General features: G+C 49.2%; 1 pseudogene across 1 annotated transcript; it reads right to left on the bottom strand.

Moving 5' to 3' along the window:
• Positions 1 to 210: 210 nt before the first annotated feature.
• Positions 211 to 1,111, bottom strand: LOC309561677 (annotated as a pseudogene). Its single transcript has 3 exons — positions 978 to 1,111; positions 837 to 871; positions 211 to 357 (listed from the first exon to the last, which is right to left on the bottom strand). The product of its transcript is annotated as an uncharacterized misc_RNA (transcript).
• Positions 1,112 to 7,044: the final 5,933 nt, after the last annotated feature.

Below are 7,044 nucleotides of genomic sequence, written 5' to 3'. Positions count from 1 at the left end.
CGGAGGGCTCCATATTAAAGGGCATGGAGGGAGAGGGCAACTCCATATTAATGGCTATGGGAGAGAGGGCAAATCTATATTAATGGCCATGGGGGTAAGGGGCAACTGCATATTAATAGGCATGGAGGAGGAGTCAACTCCATCTTATTGGCCATAAAGGAGGGGGACAACTCCATTCTATTAGCCATAAGGGAGGGGGACAACTTCATATTAATGGCCATAGGGGGGAGAGGCCAACTCCATATTAAAAGGTAATGGGAAAAGGGAACAACTCAATAATAATGGCCATAAGAGGGGGAGGGAGGGAAACTCCATATTAATGGCCATGGGGGGAGGGGTCAACTCCATATTAATAGCCTTATGTCAACGGAGCAAATCCATAATAATGGCAATGGAAAGAGTAGGTATTAATGGCCGGGGGAGAGGTTTGGTAGAGTGCAACTCAATATTAATGGCCATGGGGGGGGGGGGGGACTCCATATCAATGGCCATAAGAAAGAGGGGAACTCTATATTAATGGCCATGGGGGAAGGGGCCAACTCCATAATAAAGGCAATAACAAAGGGGAGCAACTCCATAATAATGGCCATGGGGGGAGGAGACAACTCCACATTAATGGCCATAAGGGAGGGGGGCTCTCCCCTTACTGCCCGGGCTTCCCTCCCCTTGTTACCCCCCACCCCCTCCACAGTGCTGCTGGCTTCTCTTCTCTACTCTCCCCTCAGCTGCTGTGGGGGATGCTTCAGGATGGAGATCAGGATAAAGGGCTAGTCAATATGTAATTTAACGGCCCTTCCTTTTCTAAATGAATACAATCACTCACTGTGTTCATTCACAAACTGAAGCATAGTAAACAGAGTTTGATATGCTTCTGTGTGTTTAAGCTTTGGGATGCACACCCTAATGCAATAGGCTGCACACACCTATAATTCTATATTAATGTCAATAAGGGAGAAGGGCAATTCCTTATTAATGGCCATAGGGAGAGGGGCAACTCCATATTAATGGCCATGGGGGGAAAGGGCAACTCTATATTAAGGGCCATAAGGGAGGGGGGCAATTTCATATTAATGGTCATAAGGGAGAGGGGCAACTCCATATTAATGGCCATGGGGTGGAGGGGACAATTCCGTATTAATGGCCATAAGGGAGGGGGGCAACTCCATATTAACGGCCATAAGGGAGGGGGGCAACTCCATATTAATTGAGGGAAAGGGCAGCTCCATATTAACGGCCATAAAAGAGGGAGGCATCTCCATATTGACGGCCATAAAGGAGGGGGGGGGGGACAACTTCATATTAACGACCATAAAGGAGGGGGCAACTCCATATTAATGGCCATGAGGGGCAAGAGGCCAATTCCATATTAAAGGTCATAGGCGGAGCAGAGCAACTCCATAATAATGGTTATGGGAGGAGGGGAAATGCCATATTGATGGCCATAATTTGGGAATGGGATGGCCAACAAGTTCATATAAATCAGGGGTTCAAAAGTCCAAAGCCGTTTGGGCCATATAATGTACATATCACCGTTTTATAACCATAGAGACTGAGATGTCTCTCCATTTCACCCTCCAATAACCACTTTACCACTTGAGGCTAATTAATGACAGAGCAGCCGTCAAATGAGCACGACTAATTTTCTGTTGTCTATTCTTCCTCTGTGAATTTTTGCTTTGAATTTCTAAATCAGAATTTTCTATAATTTATTTATTTATTTTACGATCTTGTTTCAAATTTAAAAACTGTGACCTACAACTGGTTTGTCGATCATTATCTGCTTATATGCCACATCGTACTCCAGGGTTTTTGAAACCTCCCACCAATTGCAAGTGATGCTGAAACTTGGCTTGTCTTTGTTAGGGCTCTTTCACGCTGGGGGGGGGGGGGGATTGTGAAAAAAAACAGGAGGCTGAGCTGTAGTTTTACTATCCCTGGCTGCCCACTGGAATTCTGACATTACAGCCTAACAGTAGTGATAGCTCAATATGTTTTTTTTCAGGGCCGATACCGATATTTTGGTCACAACGTATCGGTATCGGTCGATATGGGCCAAAATTTTTGACACAAATCTGGTACTGAACATGTTAATTTTTGTTAACTGCTTAATGGCTGGCTTGCTGGCACCCTGTAGTGGGTGGCTGGCTGGCACCCTGTGGTGGGTGGCTGGCTAGCACCCTGTGGTGGGTGGGTGGCTGGCTGGCACCCTGTGGTGGGTGGCTGGCTAGCACCCTGTGGTGGGTGGGTGGCTGGCTGGCACCCTGTGGTGGGTGGCTGGCTGGCACCCTGTGGTGGGTGGGTGGCTGTCTGGCACCCTGTCTGTGGGTGGCTGGCCGTCTAGCACCCTGCGGTGGGCTGCTGGCTGGCACCCTGTGGTGGGTGGGTGGCTGGCTAGCACCCTGTGGTGGATGGGTGGCTGGCTGGCACCCTGTGGTGGGTGGGTGGCTGTCTGGCACCCTGTCTGTGGGTGGCTCGCTGTCTAGCACCCTGTGGTGGGTGGCTGGCTGGCACCCTGTGGCGGGTGGCTGGCTGGCACAGGGGCTGTGGGTGGCTGGCTGGTATAGGGCCTGTGGGTGGCTGGCTGGTACAGGGCCTGTGGCTGGCAGGTACAGGGCCTGTGGCTCACTGGTACAGGGTCTGTGGGTGGCTGTCTGGCTCATTGGTACAGTGCCTGTGGCTGGCTGGCTGGTACAGGGCCTGTGGATGTGGGTGGATGGCTGGCACCGGGCTGCCGTGGGTGGGTGTATGGCTGTGATACACTCTCGCGAGACTAGTCCGACTCCAGACGAGGCTGTCCAAGGCGAGGGAAGCGGTCTAAGAAGGCAGAATGACGTCACAAAAATATCAGCAATATCGGCCAGTCCTGGGGCCGATAACGATATATCGGGGAAAGTGCATATCGGCCTTGCTGATAATCGGTCTATCCCTACCCGACAGGGATGTACACATACCGCGGCTGTGATGCCTTGCTTCCGCTTATCAAATATTTGCATAACTCCTCCCAAGAACCGACAGCAGGCAGGGTTCTGTGATGTTTTCAGGAAGCTACAGTGCAGCGGGAAAGTATTCAAAGTGCTTCACTTTTTCCACATTTTGTTATGTTACAGCCTCATTCCAAAATGGATTAAATTCATTATTTTCCTCAAAATTCTACAAACAATCCCCCATAATGACAATGTGAAAGAAGTTTGTTTGAAATCTTTGTAAATTTATTAAAAATAAAAAACGAAAAAAAAATCCCATGTACATAAGTATCACAGCCTTTGCTCAATACTTTGGTGAAGCTCCTTTGGCACCAATTACAGCCTGAAGTCTTTTTGAGTATGATGCTACAAGCTTGGCACTCCTATTTTTGGGCAGTTTCTCCCATTCTTCTTTGCAGAACCTCTCAAGCTCCATCAGGTTGGATGGGAGCGTCGTTGCACAGCCCTTTTCAGATCTCTCCAGAGATGTTCAATCGGATTCAAGTCTGGGCTCTGGCTGGGTCACTCAAGGACATTAACAGAGTTGTCCCGTAGCCACTCCTTTGTTATCTTGGCTGTGTGCTTAGGGTCGTTGTCCTGTTAGAAGATGAACCTTCGCCCCAGTCTGAGGTCCAGAGCGCTCTGTAGCAGGTTTTCATTAAGGATGTCTCTGTACATTGCTGCATTCATCTTTCCCTCAATCCTGACTAGTCTCCCAGTTCCTGCCACTGAAAAACATCCCCACAACATGCAGATATAGTGCAGAAGGTGGTAAGAGGCTGCAGACATGGTGCAGGGGTGGTCTGGTCAGAGGCTGCAGACATGGTGCAGGTTGTGGTCTGGTCAGTGGCTGCGGACATGATGCACGGGGTGGTCTGGTCAGTGGCTGTGGACATGGTGCACGAGGGGGTCTTGTCAGCGGCTGTGGATATGGTGCAGGGGGTGGTCTGGTCAGTGGCTGTGGACATGGTGCAGGGGGGGGTCTTGTCAGCGGCTGCGGATATGGTGCAGGCGGGGGGTTTTGTCAGCGGCTGCGGACATAGTGCAGGAGTTAGGGTGGTCAGAGGCTGCGGACATAGTGCAGGGGGGGTCTTGTCAGCGGCTGCGGACATGGTGCAGGAGTTAGGGTGGTCAGAGGCTGCGGACATGGTGCAGGGGGGTGGTCAGAGGCTGCGGACATGGTGCAGGTGGGGCTTAGCGACTGCGGACATGGTGCAGGGAGTTGTCAGCAGCTGCGGACATGGTGCAGGGGGTGATCTGGTCAGCAGACATGGTTCAGGGGGTGATCAGAGGCTGCAGACATGGTGCAGGGGTGGTCTGGTCAGCGGACATGGTGCAGGGGGTGATCTGGTCAGTGGACATGGTGCAGGGGGTGGTCAGCGGCTGCAGACATGGTGCAGGGGGTGGTCAGCGGCTGTGGACATGGTGCAGGGGGTGGAAAGAGGCTGCGGACATGGTGCAGGGGGTGGTCTGGTAAGCGGAAATGGTGCAGGGGGTGGTCTGGTCAGAGGCTGCAGACATGGTGCAAGGGGTGATCTGGTCAGCGGACATGGTGCAGGGGGTGGTCTGGTCAGCGGACATGGTTCAGGGGGTGGTTAGCGGCTGCAGACATGGTGCAGGGGGTGATCAGCGGCTACAGACATGGTGCAGGGGGTGGTCTGGTCAGCGGACATGGTGCAGGGGGTTATCAGAGGCTGCAGACATGGTGCAGGGGGTGGTCAGTGGCTGCAGACATGGTGCAGGGGGTGGTCTGGTCAGAGGCTGCAGACATGGTGCAGGGGGTTATCTGGACAGCGGACATGGTGCAGGGGGTGGTCTGGTCAGCGGACATGGTGCAGGGGGTGGTTAGCGACTGCAGACATGGTGCAGGGGGTGATCAGCGGCTGCAGACATGGTGCAGGGGGTGGTCTGGTCAGCGGACATGGTGCAAGGGGTGGTCTGGTCAGCAGACATGGTGCAGGGTGCAGGGGGTGATCAGCGGCTGTGGACATGGTGCATGGGGTGGTCAGCGGCTGTGGACATGGTGCAGGGGGTGATCAGCACCTGTGGACATGGTGCATGGGGTGGTCAGCGGCTGTGGACATGGTGCAGGGGGTGATCAGCGGCTGTGGACATGGTGCATGGGGTGGTCAGCGGCTGTGGACATGGTGCAGGGGGTGGTCAGCGGCTGTGGACACAGTGCAGGGGGTGGTAGTCTGGTCAGAGAATGCGGACATGGTGCAGGGAGTGGTCTGGTCAGAGCCTGCGGACATGGTGCAGGGGGTGGTCAGAGGCTGTGGAGTGGTCCGGGGTCTGGTCTTACTTGCTGAGGCGCTGTCGCTGCGCCGAGACCGAGTGCCTCACATTCAAATATGGCGAATGGTGGTGCCATTAATTCACTGCACATGCGCCCGCTTGGCCGAGCGTGTACAAGCTTTCCCAAGCAGGCTTTGGGAACAGTGCATGCACAGTTGCACTGTTGGCCTAGCAGACATACCGGTAGCGGGCACCTGAAGCTGCCCCAGGGCAGGCGGCCTACCAGGAAATCTTCCGCTAGTTAGTGGTGGAACAAAAGCAATAGGACCCCCCCGCTACTGTCATGGGACCTAGAGGTGGAAGGGAGCTCCCTGGCAGCCCCTTTCTGTATATTTTGCCCGAATTGCATAGAGCAGCCTTTTTCAACCAGGGTGTCTTGAGGTTTCTTCAGGGGTGCCTTGGCAAAATGCCTAAAAACTGCCCAAAAATCATATACAAGCCAGCAGATGGATCAAGCCTGCCTTTTAGCTACACAAAGCCACACATTTTTATTGCGCACCATTACCCATCATACCTCCCAACATTTCAACTTCGGAATGAGGGACACTGAAAGAGGGAAAACATCTAAAATATGGGCGTGGCCAATCGCTTATGGGTGGGAGGGGCTCCCCAGCTCCATCCACCTCTCCATGCCCCCCCCAGCTCCATCCACCCCAAACCCCCCACCCAGCTCCATCCACCCCCTATTTTTTTATATACAGTATATAAATATTTTTATTACATTTCTTTACATACATGACAAAAAAAATATGTCATTGCAAAAAAAAAACATCAATTTACCCAAAACCATACCATTTTGGTTTCACCAGCATATATGTTACCCTTCAACAATTTTTCTTTTCTTTATCCCTCCCTTCCTTCCTTCCCTCTACCCCAAAAAAAAAAAAAAAAACCTAAAGATGTGTGCTCAATTTATGTGTTATTGATTCAATTAGAGAGTCTATCTCATGGTAAAAAAAAAATAAAAAATAAAAAACCCTAAAGAGGCGTGCTAAATTTATGTGTTAGTGATTAAATTAGAGAGTTTATCTAAAGGTAAAAAAATAAAAAATACCCCCCCCCCCCCTAAAAATTTGAGCACAATTTATGTGTTAGTGATTAAATTAGAGTGTATCTCAGGGTAAAAAAAAATAAAAATAAAAAAGTCTTAAGATGTGTGCTTAATTTATGTGTTAGTGATCAAATTAGAGTTTATCTCAAGGTAAAAAAATTAAAAATACCCCCCCCCCCCCCCAAAAGAAATTTGAGCACAATTTATGTGTTAGTGATTAAATTAGAGTGTATCTCAGGGTAAAAAGAAAAAAAAAAACCCTAAAGATGTGTGCTCCATTTATCTGTTAATTATTAAATTAGAGAGTATCTCATGGTAAAAAAAAAGAATAAAAATAAAAAAACATAAAGATGTGTGCTCAATTTATTTGTTAGTGATTAAATTAGAGAGTTTATCTCAAGGTAAAAAAGTAAAAAATAGCCACCCCCTAAAGATTTGTGCTCGATTTATGTGTTAGTGATTAAATTAGAGTGTATCTCAGGGTAAAAAGAAAAAAGTAAAAAAAAAACCTAAAAAACCATAAAGATGTGTGCTCAATTTATGTGTTAGTGATTAAATTAGAGAGTGTATCTCATGGTAAAAAAAAAAACCTAAAGATTTGTGCTCAATTTATGTGTTAGTGAATAAATTGGAGTGTATCTCGTGGTGAAAAAAAAAAAAAAAAACGTAAGATTTTTGCTCAATTTATGTGTTAGTGATTAAATTAGAAAATGTATCTCATGGTAAAAAAATAAA

The sequence above is a fragment of the Pelophylax lessonae genome, assembly GCF_965119305.1.
Source record: "Pelophylax lessonae genome assembly, chromosome: 8".
NCBI lineage: Eukaryota > Metazoa > Chordata > Amphibia > Anura > Ranidae > Pelophylax > Pelophylax lessonae.
This window is presented reverse-complemented; position numbering and strand designations above follow the sequence as displayed.